The following is a 19,080-nucleotide window of genomic DNA, read 5'->3' on the forward strand; positions in this document are numbered from 1 at the left end:
TCGATATTGATGGTTCGACCGATCGGACCTCTATTTACCAAGTACAATTTCAAGCCGTTCACGATCTTCTGGTTCAGATCGCTGATCACTGAGTCGGTGAATTTTTCGGTAAATCTCTGTGGAAGTATCGTTCTAGACTCTTCAAGTTCCACAAATATCTTGTCACCGTACTTTGTAGACAGTTTACTAAAATTTTTTGTTAAAAATTTTTTATTTTCTTCTAAAGTTTTCGCACTCACAAAAGCTTGCAAGTGAGACTCTTTATTCAAGGTAGAAATGAAAGATGACATTTCAACTTTACAAAGTGTTAAATAATTGAATTCAAAAAACTAATTAATTCCTACAGACGAATCCATCGACTTTTATACAAGTATAAAACGGAAGTGGGGATGCGAGATTGCGTCCGAGATCCCTCCCCGACCTAAACGAAAAGAGGGGATAGATCTCGAGACGAACGAGGGCAATAAACGACCAAGGTCGTGCAACGACTAGGTCAATGATCGCCCGATGAAAAGTAATGGGGGAGCTGGACCAGCTGGCAAGGACAGCCACGTGCAACGACAAGGTCGACAACAAATGAAAGGTCAATGACCGCTCGATGAAAAGTAATGGGGGAGCTGGACCAGTTTGACCTCATTTGACCTGGTCTAGAACCCCCACTATATAACTACTAAATTCAATAAAAATCGACAAAAATACAGTTTCTAGCTAAAATTTGATGGTTTCGTTGCACTTTCCGAGCCCGTTGGGTATCTGAGTGGCTTAAAAGTACAAGAAAACACTTCAAAAGTGACGTTTCTGAAGAATTTTAACAGTTTTCTTGTATCTACGAACGCCAGAATGCATAAAATTGACCTAAACGTCTCCTTTTCCTATTCTGAGTCGATTCTGCATGCTTTAAGTGTGTTTGGTGGCTCAGAACCATTAAAAAACGTTGAAATATAGTTCAAATTCAATAAAAATCGACAAAAATACAGTTTCTAGCTAAAATTTGATGGTTTCGTTGCACTTTTCGAGCCCGTTGGGTATCTGAGTGGCTTAAAAGTACAAGAAAACACTTCAAAAGTGACGTTTCTGAAGAATTTTAACAGTTTTCTTGTATCTACGAACGCCAGAATGCATAAAATTGACCTAAACGTCTCCTTTTCCTATTCTGAGTCGATTCTGCATGCTTTAAGTGTGTTTGGTGGCTCAGAACCATCAAAAAACGTTGAAATATAGTTCAAATTCAATAAAAATCGACAAAAATACAGTTTCTAGCTAAAATTTGATGGTTTCGTTGCACTTTCCGAGCCCGTAGGGTATCTGAGTGGCTTAAAAGTACAAGAAAACACTTCAAAAGTGACGTTTCTGAAGAATTTTAACAGTTTTCTTGTATCTACGAACGCCAGAATGCATAAAATTGACCTAAACGTCTCCTTTTCCTATTCTGAGTCGATTCTGCATGCTTTAAGTGTGTTTGGTGGCTCAGAACCATCAAAAAACGTTGAAATATAGTTCAAATTTAATAAAAATCGACAAAAATACAGTTTCTAGCTAAAATTTGATGGTTTCGTTGCACTTTCCGAGCCCGTAGGGTATCTGAGTGGCTTAAAAGTACAAGAAAACACTTCAAAAGTGACGTTTCTGAAGAATTTTAACAGTTTTCTTGTATCTACGAACGCCAGAATGCATAAAATTTACCTAAACGTCTCCTTTTCCTATTCTGAGTCGATTCTGCATGCTTTAAGTGTGTTTGGTGGCTCAGAACCATCAAAAAACGTTGAAATATAGTTCAAATTCAATAAAAATCGACAAAAATACAGTTTCTAGCTAAAATTTGATGGTTTCGTTGCACTTTCCGAGCCCGTAGGGAAGTGGCTTAAAAGTACAAGAAAACACTTCAAAAGTGACGTTTCTGAAGAATTTTAACAGTTTTCTTGTATCTACGAACGCCAGAATGCATAAAATTGACCTAAACGTCTCCTTTTTTTATTCTGAGTCGATTCTGCATGCTTTAAGTGTGTTTGGTGGCTCAGAACCATCAAAAAACGTTGAAATATAGTTCAAATTCAATAAAAATCGACAAAAATACAGTTTCTAGCTAAAATTTGATGGTTTCGTTGCACTTTCCGAGCCCGTAGGGTATCTGAGTGGCTTAAAAGTACAAGAAAACACTTCAAAAGTGACGTTTCTGAAGAATTTTAACAGTTTTCTTGTATCTACGAACGCCAGAATGCATAAAATTGACCTAAACGTCTCCTTTTCCTATTCTGAGTCGATTCTGCATGCTTTAAGTGTGTTTGGTGGCTCAGAACCATCAAAAAACTTTGAAATATAGTTCAAATTCAATAAAAATCGACAAAAATACAGTTTCTAGCTAAAATTTGATGGTTTCGTTGCACTTTCCGAGCCCGTAGGGTATCTGAGTGGCTTAAAAGTACAAGAAAACACTTCAAAAGTGACGTTTCTGAAGAATTTTAACAGTTTTCTTGTATCTACGAACGCCAGAATGCATAAAATTGACCTAAACGTCTCCTTTTCCTATTCTGAGTCGATTCTGCATGCTTTAAGTGTGTTTGGTGGCTCAGAACCATCAAAAAACGTTGAAATATAGTTCAAATTCAATAAAAATCGACAAAAATACAGTTTCTAGCTAAAATTTGATGGTTTCGTTGCACTTTCCGAGCCCGTAGGGTATCTGAGTGGCTTAAAAGTACAAGAAAACACTTCAAAAGTGACGTTTCTGAAGAATTTTAACAGTTTTCTTGTATCTACGAACGCCAGAATGCATAAAATTGACCTAAACGTCTCCTTTTCCTATTCTGAGTCGATTCTGCATGCTTTAAGTGTGTTTGGTGGCTCAGAACCATCAAAAAACGTTGAAATATAGTTCAAATTCAATAAAAATCGACAAGAATACAGTTTCTAGCTAAAATTTGATGGTTTCGTTGCACTTTCCGAGCCCGTAGGGTATCTGAGTGGCTTAAAAGTACAAGAAAACACTTCAAAAGTGACGTTTCTGAGGAATTTTAACAGTTTTCTTGTATCTACGAACGCCAGAATGCATAAAATTGACCTAAACGTCTCCTTTTCCTATTCTGAGTCGATTCTGCATGCTTTAAGTGTGTTTGGTGGCTCAGAACCATCAAAAAACTTTGAAATATAGTTCAAATTCAATAAAAATCGACAAAAATACAGTTTCTAGCTAAAATTTGATGGTTTCGTTGCACTTTCCGAGCCCGTTGGGTATCTGAGTGGCTTAAAAGTACAAGAAAACACTTCAAAAATGACGTTTCTGAAGAATTTTAACAGTTTTCTTGTATCTACGAACGCCAGAATGCATAAAATTGACCTAAACGTCTCCTTTTCCTATTCTGAGTCGATTCTGCATGCTTTAAGTGTGTTTGGTGGCTCAGAACCATCAAAAAACGTTGAAATATAGTTCAAATTCAATAAAAATCGACAAAAATACAGTTTCTAGCTAAAATTTGATGGTTTCGTTGCACTTTCCGAGCCCGTAGGGTATCTGAGTGGCTTAAAAGTACAAGAAAACACTTCAAAAGTGACGTTTCTGAAGAATTTTAACAGTTTTCTTGTATCTACGAACGCCAGAATGCATAAAATTGACCTAAACGTCTCCTTTTCCTATTCTGAGTCGATTCTGCATGCTTTAAGTGTGTTTGGTGGCTCAGAACCATCAAAAAACTTTGAAATATAGTTCAAATTCAATAAAAATCGACAAAAATACAGTTTCTAGCTAAAATTTGATGGTTTCGTTGCACTTTCCGAGCCCTTAGGGTATCTGAGTGGCTTAAAAGTACAAGAAAACACTTCAAAAGTGACGTTTCTGAAGAATTTTAACAGTTTTCTTGTATCTACGAACGCCAGAATGCATAAAATTGACCTAAACGTCTCCTTTTCCTATTCTGAGTCGATTCTGCATGCTTTAAGTGTGTTTGGTGGCTCAGAACCATCAAAAAACGTTGAAATATAGTTCAAATTCAATAAAAATCGACAAAAATACAGTTTCTAGCTAAAATTTGATGGTTTCGTTGCACTTTCCGAGCCCGTAGGGTATCTGAGTGGCTTAAAAGTACAAGAAAACACTTCAAAAGTGACGTTTCTGAAGAATTTTAACAGTTTTCTTGTATCTACGAACGCCAGAATGCATAAAATTGACCTAAACGTCTCCTTTTCCTATTCTGAGTCGATTCTGCATGCTTTAAGTGTGTTTGGTGGCTCAGAACCATCAAAAAACGTTGAAATATAGTTCAAATTCAATAAAAATCGACAAGAATACAGTTTCTAGCTAAAATTTGATGGTTTCGTTGCACTTTCCGAGCCCGTAGGGTATCTGAGTGGCTTAAAAGTACAAGAAAACACTTCAAAAGTGACGTTTCTGAGGAATTTTAACAGTTTTCTTGTATCTACGAACGCCAGAATGCATAAAATTGACCTAAACGTCTCCTTTTCCTATTCTGAGTCGATTCTGCATGCTTTAAGTGTGTTTGGTGGCTCAGAACCATCAAAAAACTTTGAAATATAGTTCAAATTCAATAAAAATCGACAAAAATACAGTTTCTAGCTAAAATTTGATGGTTTCGTTGCACTTTCCGAGCCCGTTGGGTATCTGAGTGGCTTAAAAGTACAAGAAAACACTTCAAAAATGACGTTTCTGAAGAATTTTAACAGTTTTCTTGTATCTACGAACGCCAGAATGCATAAAATTGACCTAAACGTCTCCTTTTCCTATTCTGAGTCGATTCTGCATGCTTTAAGTGTGTTTGGTGGCTCAGAACCATCAAAAAACGTTGAAATATAGTTCAAATTCAATAAAAATCGACAAAAATACAGTTTCTAGCTAAAATTTGATGGTTTCGTTGCACTTTCCGAGCCCGTAGGGTATCTGAGTGGCTTAAAAGTACAAGAAAACACTTCAAAAGTGACGTTTCTGAAGAATTTTAACAGTTTTCTTGTATCTACGAACGCCAGGATGCATAAAATTGACCTAAACGTCTCCTTTTCCTATTCTGAGTCGATTCTGCATGCTTTAAGTGTGTTTGGAGGCTCAGAACCATCAAAAAACGTTGAAATATAGTTCAAATTCAATAAAAATCGACAAAAATACAGTTTCTAGCTAAAATTTGATGGTTTCGTTGCACTTTCCGAGCCCGTAGGGTATCTGAGTGGCTTAAAAGTACAAGAAAACACTTCAAAAGTGACGTTTCTGAAGAATTTTAACAGTTTTCTTGTATCTACGAACGCCAGAATGCATAAAATTGACCTAAACGTCTCCTTTTCCTATTCTGAGTCGATTCTGCATGCTTTAAGTGTGTTTGGTGGCTCAGAACCATTAAAAAACGTTGAAATATAGTTGAAATTCAATAAAAATCGACAAAAATACAGTTTCTAGCTAAAATTTGATGGTTTCGTTGCACTTTCCGAGCCCGTAGGGTATCTGAGTGGCTTAAAAGTACAAGAAAACACTTCAAAAGTGACGTTTCTGAAGAATTTTAACAGTTTTCTTGTATCTACGAACGCCAGAATGCATAAAATTGACCTAAACGTCTCCTTTTCCTATTCTGAGTCGATTCTGCATGCTTTAAGTGTGTTTGGTGGCTCAGAACCATCAAAAAACGTTGAAATATAGTTCAAATTCAATAAAAATCGACAAAAATACAGTTTCTAGCTAAACTTTGATGGTTTCGTTGCACTTTCCGAGCCCGTAGGGTATCTGAGTGGCTTAAAAGTACAAGAAAACGCTTCAAAAGTGACGTTTCTGAAGAATTTTAACAGTTTTCTTGTATCTACGAACGCCAGAATGCATAAAATTGACCTAAACGTCTCCTTTTCCTATTCTGAGTCGATTCTGCATGCTTTAAGTGTGTTTGGTGGCTCAGAACCATCAAAAAACGTTGAAATATAGTTCAAATTCAATAAAAATCGACAAGAATACAGTTTCTAGCTAAAATTTGATGGTTTCGTTGCACTTTCCGAGCCCGTAGGGTATCTGAGTGGCTTAAAAGTACAAGAAAACACTTCAAAAGTGACGTTTCTGAAGAATTTTAACAGTTTTCTTGTATCTACGAACGCCAGAATGCATAAAATTGACCTAAACGTCTCCTTTTCCTATTCTGAGTCGATTCTGCATGCTTTAAGTGTGTTTGGTGGCTCAGAACCATCAAAAAACGTTGAAATATAGTTCAAATTCAATAAAAATCGACAAAAATACAGTTTCTAGCTAAAATTTGATGGTTTCGTTGCACTTTCCGAGCCCGTAGGGTATCTGAGTGGCTTAAAAGTACAAGAAAACACTTCAAAAGTGACGTTTCTGAAGAGTTTTAACAGTTTTCTTGTATCTACGAACGCCAGAATGCATAAAATTGACCTAAACATCTCCTTTTCCTATTCTGAGTCGATTCTGCATGCTTTAAGTGTGTTTGGTGGCTCAGAACCATCAAAAAACGTTGAAATATAGTTCAAATTCAATAAAAATCGACAAAAATACAGTTTCTAGCTAAAATTTGATGGTTTCGTTGCACTTTCCGAGCCCGTTGGGTATCTGAGTGGCTTAAAAGTACAAGAAAACACTTCAAAAGTGACATTTCTGAAGAATTTTAACAGTTTTCTTGTATCTACGAACGCCAGAATGCATAAAATTGACCTAAACGTCTCCTTTTCCTATTCTGAGTCGATTCTGCATGCTTAAAGTGTGTTTGGTGGCTCAGAACCATCAAAAAACGTTGAAATATAGTTCAAATTCAATAAAAATCGACAAAAATACAGTTTCGAGCTAAAATTTGATGGTTTCGTTGCACTTTCCGATCCCGTAGGGTATCTGAGTGGCTTAAAAGTACAAGAAAACACTTCAAAAGTGAAGTTTCTGAAGAATTTTAACAGTTTTCTTGTATCTACGAACGCCAGAATGCATAAAATTGACCTAAACGTCTCCTTTTCAAATTCTGAGTCGATTCTGCATGCTTTAAGTGTGTTTGGTGGCTCAGAACCATCAAAAAACGTTGAAATATAGTTCAAATTCAATAAAAATCGACAAAAATACAGTTTCTAGCTAAAATTTGATGGTTTCGTTGCACTTTCCGAGCCCGTAGGGTATCTGAGTGGCTTAAAAGTACAAGAAAACACTTCAAAAGTGACGTTTCTGAAGAATTTTAACAGTTTTCTTGTATCGACGAACGCCAGAATGCATAAAATTGACCTAAACGTCTCCTTTTCCCATTCTGAGTCGATTCTGCATGCTTTAAGTGTGTTTGGTGGCTCAGAACCATCAAAAAACGTTGAAATATATTATTATTATTATTATTATTATTATTAGGAAACCTCCGACAGGCATTTAGCCCAATTATGGAGTTTTTTTAACACACTAATATAACCTTAACTAGACTAAACTAAACTAACTAACTAACAAAAATTACCATTACGGTAAAAGGAAAGAAGAAGAAAAGTTCAAGAACCTTGACCTAATCAGTCGTTATTACCTAAAGATCAGTCACTCTCAAATTGCCTGATTCAATATTTTTTATTATTAAATTTTTTATCTTAGTACTGGTATCTGTATGAATGTCAAATTCTATCTCTCTAAGCAATTTGTTACAACATTTTTGCATCCTGTAGATGGGAGACATTTTCAGCATGTTAGTTTTTGCTTGATTCGTGTAAAATAAACTTTTGTCTCGTAAATTCCCGCGCTTAATCCAATAGCTGACTTTTTCTAGTAGAGCAGGGGCATCAATTTTATCATTTAATAATGAATGTAAAAACATAATAAGACCTATAATTCTCCGCAAATTTAGATGAAGTAAATTAAATCTCCTAAGTAATTGTTCTTGTGGAGCGTGTCTTACAGGATATACGCCATCTTCTCGATATGCCAGGTATTTTACAAAACGCCTCTGTACTTTTTCCAGAGAATCGATCTGATATTTTGCAATAGGGTTCCACACAATATTGGCGTATTCCATTTTCGATCTTACAAGTGCAAAATAAAGATTTATTATAGTTTGAGGTCCTTTAAATCCCTTGGAGGCTCTTATTATGAATCCCAAGCATTTATAAGCCGCAGACACAATCAATTCTATATGTTTAGCGAAGGAAAGTTGCGAGTCCAATGTTAATCCTAGATCCTTGAAAAGCTGAGTTCGTTGAATTGTAGTATTCCCAATGCTATAGTCGAATAGTATAGGATTATGAGTTCTAGAGAAAGTAATTGCCTTACATTTCGAGGCATTTATAGACAATCGATTAAATTGAAAATAATGAAATATTCGATCTAAATTTGCTTGTAAATTTTGGCAATCTACATTACTTCCTACTCTGCAAAATACCTTTAGGTCGTCAGCAAACATTAGGCAATTAACGTCGGTGACATCAAAAATGTCATTAATAAAGGCAACAAACAACAACGGTGCCAGCACAGACCCTTGGGGTACCCCCGAGTTCTGGCCAAATTCTACAGACTTGTAACCCATACATTCAACAAACTTTTATCTACCTTTCAAATATTCTGTAAAAAATTTTATGGCTTTCAGAGAAAATCCATACAAGTGTTTAAGCTTATGAATTAACAATTTATGATCCAACTGGTCAAAAGCCTTTGTGATATCCATATATACGACGTCCATCTGCCCTCGATTATCTAATTCCTCACGAATATTATGCGTTAAAGTTACTAAATTGGTAACTGTAGACCGCCCCTTCACAAAACCATGCTGATTTAATGACAATTTATTCTTCAAATGATTGTTCAACCGATTGTAGATAATGATTTCTAGGCCTTTCGAAAAGTTGTTAATAAGAGATATAGGCCTATAGTTGCTTATATCAGATCTATTGCCACTCTTAAACACAGGCACCACCTTTGATACTTTCCAGCATTCAGGGACAGATCCAGAAGTTAAAATCATATTGTATAGTACACTTAAAGGTCGGGACAACACAGGTGCACAATCTCGGACGAAAAATGACGGAATTTCATCTGGACCTGATGTAAATTTCGACTTCATCTTTTTCAATGCAGCGTGCACTTCATCTTCCGAGATATCAATTAAATCAAACATCATGGAATTGATTGGTACTTCATCAACATTGTATACAGGAGCATTGTTATGATTAGCGAAGGTTCATGCAAAGTATTGCGAGAAACTGTGAACAATATCCTTGGGACTTTCTAGTTGCATACCACCATAAGTCATTAATCGAGGAAGCCTGCCCTCATTCTTTAAATTTTTTACAAAACTCCAAAATTTATTGGGATTGTTTTTCAGTTCCCTTTCAGAGGTTTCCAGATATGAACTGTAATCTTTTTTTTGTTTAAACTTTATCATAGCTCGCAACCTTTTATATTCTGTTAGATCTGATATTTGGCTTTTCTTGGTGTACCTTTTCCAGTAGACAGATTTACGTTCGATAAGTGTTTTGATTTCTTTACTAAACCAAACTGGATATTTCCGCCTCCTTCTCCGTTTCCTTGGTACATATATCTCCAATAAATTGTAAATCACACAATAAAAATATTGCACTGCATCCTCCACCCTATTGAAAGTAGACAGAGTTGACCATTCAAAGTTCGTTAAATCCCTATATAAAGATCTGAAATCAGCATTTCTGAAATCATAGTACAAAACATTGTTAGGTGATACGGTATTAATTTTTGTAGGAAGTGAATATTTAATAGACAAAGTAGGATGATATTGATCTTCTGGTAATAAGATTGGTTCTATCCGTTGAACTAAACAACTATCTGTACATAGAACAAGATCCAACAAACGATTATTGCAGTTTAGTATATTATTAAATTGGTTGCAATTAAGCAAATTCAATAGATTGATCAGTTGTTGAGACTCTGGCCCAGTCACACCTGTTGACATAGAATTAAAATAATCTGGAACATTAAAATCCCCAATTATCAGGACGTTGTTGTCAATTAACTCCGTACAAGAAAGAAGTAATTCACAGAAGAGATCTTTTTCAGATTGTTTAGTTTTAGGAGGAATATAAACACAACCCACTGTTAAACTTTTATGCTGTAATTTCAACTTAACCAGAACTATGTCAATGTTAACTATATCAGATACATCCAACTTAATAGGCCATGCTTGAATGCTAGCATTTAATGCAATCAAAACTCCTCCTCCCTTCTTTTTATTAGTCTGACGTCGTCGGTCAGATCGGAAAACATTATATAATGAGCTATCAAATATTTCATTATTATGTACCGAATCATCTAAATAAGTTTCAGACAAAGCAATAATAACATTTGGCTCTGAAAGAGCTACAGAAGATTTTAATAATTCCACAGTTTTTGTTTTCACCCCTCTAACATTCTGATAAAAAATATACACGTCATTATAAGAGGATGTATGTTTACCATCTGTAACATCAAGATTCTGAGAATTACCCGTAGATGTAGATGTAGGTGTTATTGCATTATTTGTGTTTGCTCCCAGATGTTGTACGTTCACATCGGTACTATCACGAAATAAAGGAGCTAAAGGAAGAGTCTCATACGTATAGCCAACACTATTTTCAAGGACAGAGGCTGCAGACTTGATAACAGGGATGGAGTTTGAACATGTAAAGGAAGAGCAATTAGTTAGTTTTTTGAACTTTTGAAGTATGAAGATTTAAATTTCGCAACAGCTAACTTATACGATTCGCACTTGGCATACTCCCACGCTGCATGATTGATATCAACATTTCTAAAGTCTGAAATAGATTCCAGAGAATTTTTTAGCGACAAGCAATTATTACAACGCCTTTCAATTGTTTCATCTTCCTTAATAGAACACTTATTTACGGGATGTGCACCAGCACAGAGTGGACACGAAATAACTCCTTTACACTGCTTTGCATTATGGAAAAAGCCATTGCACTTATAACATCTTGGAACTGAGACCATATCAAAAATTTTGCAGCCACTAACCCCAACAATGACATGACCAGATTCTATTAGCTTCTCATACACACAAGTATCAATTTCAATATCTGCCTGAAAAACAGATTTATCTTTAAAAGTGCTCCAGTAACGCAGTACCCTACACCAGGAAGAAGAAGAAAAAATTCCAGGATTTTGTTTCAATAAGTAATTGGGAAGAGATTCTTTGGTAACATCCTTTGACATTCCTACAATTCGCACAGAAGGTCTAAATGTCCTGACAAGTTTTACCTCATATGTATTACTTAAACTAGCGCTAGCTAGCTGTTTTAATTTATCACCGCATGACTGATTACTACATTCCACGAGAATGCCACCACTAGATACAGGCTTCACAGTATTAATTATAATGTTTTCATCCACCAGATTGACATTTTTTACAACATCAGATTTTGTTTGGGACAGAGATTGATCAGGCTTTTTTGGTCTAATTATTACCTTGCTTGGTTGAGAAGAGACTTTATTTGCATAAGTGGGGATATGATTACTATCCTTACAACGATCAGTATTACTTTCTGAAGTTTTAACAGTTTGGCAAGATTTAACAAGGTCAAGGTTACGCTCCTTCAGATCATTGACCTCAGCCCGAAGTAATTGAATTTCAGAAAGTAATTGTTGCATTCCTTGATCTTCAGCAACTCCAATTTTAGAAGAAACATTTGGTAGAGTATTTAATTTTTCTTTTATGGGATTAATCTCAGCAATTAGCATTTTACGCACATACTTCAAAAAGATATTGTTTTCCACGGCTGCATCATTAAATGTACATACGGTGGGCGAAAAAGGAGGCGACTGAAAAATATCAATGCAGTGAACACATAATATTTTTAAATGTGGAGAACGACGATGCATAATTCTGAGTGTAGCTGCTTCATCAGATGAAATACTGACACAAGATAAGTGAAGACCACGACCACAGAGATCACAAGACACAGAGACACTTAAGTCAACAGAACTGTTGCAACTTGGACAAATTAAATCCAGATTACTCATTCCGAAAATATTTAAATATTTCAGCTATTTACTAAAGTATTTTGCAATGTTAACAAAAGGCGACAGCCATTTTGATTACAGAATGCAATTCTGCCGCCTCGCAGAGGCGAGTAGCTCCGCCCTGCGACAGCCAAGCGCGGCCACAGAACGAACTAATCAATGTAAACAAGGGGAATTATTGCATCCAAAATATTATTAAAACAGCTAAAACTACTGCTTTGCTATTAAAAGCGTAATGACGATGCGTTTAAGTAAATAAAAGCTCTTACCCTATATTCAGTATGATAATTTAACTGGAAAAATGCACATACAAATGACAGAAAACGACGGATCAAACAACACACGTCACCCCATTCATATATAGTTCAAATTCAATAAAAATCGACAAAAATACAGTTTCTAGCTAAAATTTGATGGTTTCGTTGCACTTTCCGAGCCCGTAGGGTATCTGAGTGGCTTAAAAGTACAAGAAAACACTTCAAAAGTGACGTTTCTGAAGAATTTTAACAGTTTTCTTGTATCTACGAACGCCAGAATGCATAAAATTGACCTAAACGTCTCCTTTTCCTATTCTGAGTCGATTCTGCATGCTTTAAGTGTGTTTGGTGGCTCAGAACCATCAAAAAACGTTGAAATATAGTTCAAATTCAATAAAAATCGACAAAAATACAGTTTCTAGCTAAAATTTGATGGTTTCGTTGCACTTTCCGAGCCCGTTGGGTATCTGAGTGGCTTAAAAGTACAAAAAAACACTTCAAAAGTGACGTTTCTGAAGAATTTTAACAGTTTTCTTGTATCTACGAACGCCAGAATGCATAAAATTGACCGAAACGTCTCCTTTTCCTATTCTGAGTCGATTCTGCATGCTTTAAGTGTGTTTGGTGGCTCAGAACCATCAAAAAACGTTGAAATATCGTTCAAATTCAATAAAAATCGACAAAAATTCAGTTTCTAGCTAAAATTTGATGGTTTCGTTGCACTTTCCGAGCCCGTTGGGTATCTGAGTGGCTTAAAAGTACAAGAAAACACTTCAAAAGTGACGTTTCTGAAGAATTTTAACAGTTTTCTTGTATCTACGAACGCCAGAATGCATAAAATTGACCTAAACGTCTCCTTTTCCTATTCTGAGTCGATTCTGCATGCTTTAAGTGTGTTTGGTGGCTCAGAACCATCAAAAAACGTTGAAATATAGTTCAAATTCAATAAAAATCGACAAAAATACAGTTTCTAGCTAAAATTTGATGGTTTCGTTGCACTTTCCGAGCCCGTTGGGTATCTGAGTGGCTTAAAAGTACAAGAAAACACTTCAAAAGTGACGTTTCTGAAGAATTTTAACAGTTTTCTTGTATCTACGAACGCCAGAATGCATAAAATTGACCTAAACATCTCCTTTTCCTATTCTGAGTCGATTCTGCATGCTTTAAGTGTGTTTGGTGGCTCAGAACCATCAAAAAACGTTGAAATATAGTTCAAATTCAATAAAAATCGACAAAAATACAGTTTCTAGCTAAAATTTGATGGTTTCGTTGCACTTTCCGAGCCCGTTGGGTATCTGAGTGGCTTAAAAGTACAAGAAAACACTTCAAAAGTGACGTTTCCGAAGAATTTTAACAGTTGTCTTGTATCTACGAACGCCAGAATGCATAAAATTGACCTAAACGTCTCCTTTTCCTATTCTGAGTCGATTCTGCATGCTTTAAGTGTGTTTGGTGGCTCAGAACCATCAAAAAACGTTGAAATATAGTTCAAATTCAATAAAAATCGACAAAAATACAGTTTCTAGCTAAAATTTGATGGTTTCGTTGCACTTTCCGAGCCCGTAGGGTATCTGAGTGGCTTAAAAGTACAAGAAAACACTTCAAAAGTGACGTTTCTGAAGAATTTTAACAGTTTTCTTGTATCTACGAACGCCAGAATGCATAAAATTGACCTAAACGTCTCCTTTTCCTATTCTGAGTCGATTCTGCATGCTTTAAGTGTGTTTGGTGGCTCAGAACCATCAAAAAACTTTGAAATATAGTTCAAATTCAATAAAAATCGACAAAAATACAGTTTCTAGCTAAAATTTGATGGTTTCGTTGCACTTTCCGAGCCCTTAGGGTATCTGAGTGGCTTAAAAGTACAAGAAAACACTTCAAAAGTGACGTTTCTGAAGAATTTTAACAGTTTTCTTGTATCTACGAACGCCAGAATGCATAAAATTGACCTAAACGTCTCCTTTTCCTATTCTGAGTCGATTCTGCATGCTTTAAGTGTGTTTGGTGGCTCAGAACCATCAAAAAACGTTGAAATATAGTTCAAATTCAATAAAAATCGACAAAAATACAGTTTCTAGCTAAAATTTGATGGTTTCGTTGCACTTTCCGAGCCCGTTGGGTATCTGAGTGGCTTAAAAGTACAAGAAAACACTTCAAAAGTGACGTTTCTGAAGAATTTTAACAGTTTTCTTGTATCTACGAACGCCAGAATGCATAAAATTGACCTAAACGTCTCCTTTTCCTATTCTGAGTCGATTCTGCATGCTTTAAGTGTGTTTGGTGGCTCAGAACCATCAAAAAACGTTGAAATATAGTTCAAATTCAATAAAAATCGACAAAAATACAGTTTCTAGCTAAAATTTGATGGTTTCGTTGCACTTTCCGAGCCCGTTGGGTATCTGAGTGGCTTAAAAGTACAAGAAAACACTTCAAAAGTGACGTTTCTGAAGAATTTTAACAGTTTTCTTGTATCTACGAACGCCAGAATGCATAAAATTGACCTAAACGTCTCCTTTTCCTATTCTGAGTCGATTCTGCATGCTTTAAGTGTGTTTGGTGGCTCAGAACCATCAAAAAACGTTGAAATATAGTTCAAATTCAATAAAAATCGACAAAAATACAGTTTCTAGCTAAAATTTGATGGTTTCGTTGCACTTTCCGAGCCCGTAGGGTATCTGAGTGGCTTAAAAGTACAAGAAAACACTTCAAAAGTGACGTTTCTGAAGAATTTTAACAGTTTTCTTGTATCTGTATTGATTCTTTTTTCGAACTCTCTCTCGGCAATGACAGTTGTCATTTACTTGTATGTTATTTCATTATTCATAGTGTTAAGGTACGTTATTAATTGGTAAGTTTGTGTTCCTGGCATGATAAACGTCGCCTTCAAAGGCTAATCAGTCACTTGAGCTGTTTATGGTTCTTGAGACGTTTATTTTTAGTCTTATAGTTTAATATTAATTTTTGTTTACATTGATAGTTTGTCATTTGATCGTATTTTGGCGAGGCGCTGTTTTATCTAGCGGCTGGTGGTCACTTTGTTGACATGTGTGGATTTGTTTACACTGCATTTTCAGGTTAGCTTTAATTATTATTGAATTTAATCCCATTTTCTTTTTCTTTTCCACTTACATATTTCACTGGTGGGCACAGGGGCCATTACGCTTGTGATAGAATTATTAAATTTTAAACACGTTAATATATTTTTATACAATACTGAGTTAAGTTAGTTTGTTGTCTGTTCTGGAATTTTTCTTTTCTTTTCGCCATTAGATCCATCAATTCTTTAAACATATTCTGTAAATTTAGCTGACATCATGTCGAACTTTAATTGTTGTCATTGCTTCCGCGAAATCAAATCATCGAGTTTTGCTAAGTGTGCCAATTGTAGACTACATTTGCATTTTGCCTGTATAGGCTTATCTGATGATCAAGCTACGTTTATGTTGAACTTAAATTCCACCAATATTAAAATCCTCTGTAACCGTTGTGAGGCTGAATCTGTATCCTTAAATAAGATTGTGAGCAGCATTGAAGCTGTTCGCACATCTTTAGAAGAACGATTAAACAACATTGAGGCACTAATTAATACGTCCAACGTAACGCCTATTGTCAGGGAGGAGATCATCTGTGAGTCAGTTGAGCGATCTTTGCGGTCGAAAAACGTCATTCTGGCCAATGTTTCAGAAAATTCTGGTAAATCTGATGTTGAGTTGGCAAATGATATTCTTGAGATTATTGATGAGGCTGCAACTGTTTCACCTGATGAAGTTATTCGTTTGGGTAAAAATAATGGTGGTCGGCCGCGCTTATTAAAGTTGCATTTCAAAAGCGTGGAAACAGCGCGCCTTGTTTTGAAAAAACGTAATGTGTTAAAATCAAATGCCCAATTTGCGAAAATTATTGTTCGTGATGACAAGAGCCCTCAGCAGCTTGCCTACCTGAAACAGCTGAATTCGGAACTTCAAGAACGTCGTCGAAATGGTATAAAAAATCTCACGATAAAATACGTAAATAATATTCCAAAAATTGTTGAGATACCTCGCGAATTGAATCACCCGGACAGTTCTAATTTAAACTAAGTGTGCCCAACAGTGTAAGTAATTTGTATGTCTATTACCAAAATGTGAGAAGTATAAAATCTAAAGTTAATGAGATTTACGTTAATTTGACTGATGCCGAATTTGACTTAATAGCAATTACTGAATCGTGGTTAGACTCTTCTGTTGCTGATAGTGAATTTGCTCCAGTAAATTATCAAGTTTTTCGTTCAGACAGGGATTTTATTAGATCTGGACGCCAAACTGGCGGTGGTGTCATTCTAGCAATTAATGGAAAACATAAGGTTAAAAATTTAGATTTATCAATGTTCAAAATGTTTCCGTTAATTGATATTACTGGATGTAAATTAATTTATCCTCAGAATAATATATATGTTTTTGTTGTATATATACCTCCTGATATTTCAATTACTGATTTTGACTCCTTTATTGATTGTTTTGGAAATTTTGCACTAGAATTTCAGAATATACTTTTATTCGGTGACTTTAATGTAGCGGCCTTTTTAAATAATACTAATTCTAAATCTAACTTGCTTCATCGATTGATGTCACTTTTAAACTTATCGCAATATAACTCGGTTTATAATTCTGATGGAAACCTACTTGATTTAGTTTTTAGTAGCTTTAAAAAGTGTGTTGTTACTCATGATCCGTGTCCTTTAGTAAAAGAGGACGTATACCATCCTGCACTGAATATTAACTTTTTGGTTAAACAGATGTCATATGCTAGTTTTCCTGTATGTAGAACTGAAAAACTGTACAATTTTAGAAAATCCAACTTCCCATCGTTATATCAGGATATCTTAGACATTGATTGGAAATTTTTGTATGAGCTAACTGATGTTGAGGAAGCTTGTGAGCATTTTTATAAACGCTTGTATGTAACATTTGATAAAAACGTGCCTCTTTTTAAATGTAGTAAATATAAGTATCCCAGTTGGTACTCTAAAGAACTTAGAGATATGTTAAAAAATAAATTTAAACTTTTTAAGCGGTGGAAGTTTGAAGGTTCAAATCAGGCTTACAATGAATTTTCCTTAATACGATGTTCAGTGAAGAAATTAATTCGTAGAGACTTTAATGCTCATATTAATAAAACTCAGGATTCACTTCTAAAGGATTCTAAATATTTTTGGAAGTTTACCAAAGAAAAGCAAGGTCGTTCATCAGTTCCAAATGAAGTACACTTAGATGATAAAACATGTAGTGATCCTAGTGAAATAGTTAACACCTTCGCTCACTACTTTCATTCCACTTTTAATTCATCTACAAAGAATTTAACACCAAAAATAACCAATTCAAATAGTTCTAGTAAATGCATTAACGTTAAAATTGCAGAGGATGACATTAAAAAAGCTATTAGTAAATTGAAAAACAATTGTGTTGCGGGCATGGATCAAATACCTAGTTTCTTAATTAAAGATTGTTCTGTTGCACTGCTAGCTCCACTACGTCACTTATTTACCTTAAGTGTTGATAACCATCATTACCCCAGATTGTGGAAGATCGCTAGAGTAACGCCAGTGTTCAAAACAGGAGATTTTTCTGATGTGAAAAATTATCGCCCAATTTCCATTTTGTCTAATTTTTCAAAGGTCCTGGAACGTATCTTATACAATCAGATTTACTTTGAAATTAAAAGTACTATTTCTGCAAGTCAACACGGTTTCGTAGCTGGTAGATCCACTTTAACAAATTTGACATGCATGTCTCAAATAACAACTACAACATTAGAAAATAAAGGACAGCTTGATGCAATTTACATTGATCTTTCAAAGGCGTTTGATAAAATAGATCACCTGATACTACTAGAGAAATTGTCAGATTTTGGGTTTTCTTATTTATTAGTGCAATTCATGTCGTCCTATTTGTTATCCCGTGAAAACGTTGTTTTATATAATGGATATAAATCGAAATATTATGTTGCGACTTCTGGAGTTCTACAAGGGTCCATACTTGGACCCTTGCTGTTCTTAATTTATATTAATGATGCTATAGAAGTCATAACAAACTCGCAAGTACTTATGTTTGCGGATGATATAAAAATTTTTAGGGAAATTGCTAATGTTAACGACTCTGTACTACTTCAAAATGATGTGAATAAATTTAGAAGCTGGTGTACATCTAATTGCTTATCAATTAATACGGATAAGTGTAAAATCATGACATTTTCATTGTGTAAAAATATATTTCTATATGACTATAATTTTCAAGGCATGGTTATTGAAAGGGTCACATCAATTAAAGATCTTGGAATTTGTTATGATTCTGAAATGAACTTTAAGCAACATGTATGTAACATTGTAAATAAAGCGAGTAAAATGTGGGGATTCGTAGTTAGAAATTGTAAAGTATTTAGTAATATCCAGGTCTTCGTCAACTTATATAACGCACTCATCAGACCCATCCTCGAATATAACTCCTTGGCTTGGTTCCCATACTATTCTTATCAAATTCAAATGCTTGAAGGTGTCCAACGAAAGTTTTTAAAATACTTACATTTTAAGACTGAAAAGGTGTGGCCTGAGAGAAATTATCCGCATCAAGTTTTATTGCAAAACTTTAATTTCAAATCCCTACACAGTCGAAGAATTGCTGCCGCCCTAATTTTTTTGTATAAGACAGTTAACAGTAAAATTACTTGTGAGCGAATCCTTAAAGAACTTAATTTTCTGGTTCCTAGGTTAAATAGTAGGTTTTCAACCACACTTTATTGTAAAGCTCCTCGTACCAACATAGGAAGAAAAGCCCCTTTGTATGTAATAAGCTTTTATCTTAGTAAATTTGAAAGAGAAACCGATTGTGACATATTTTATTGCAAACTGCATGAGTTGAAAAG

The sequence above is a fragment of the Zophobas morio genome, unplaced genomic scaffold (assembly GCF_036711695.1).
Source record: "Zophobas morio isolate AGI-343-1 ecotype UQ-CSIRO unplaced genomic scaffold, CSIRO_AGI_Zmor_V1 ptg000377l, whole genome shotgun sequence".
Taxonomy (NCBI): domain Eukaryota; kingdom Metazoa; phylum Arthropoda; class Insecta; order Coleoptera; family Tenebrionidae; genus Zophobas; species Zophobas morio.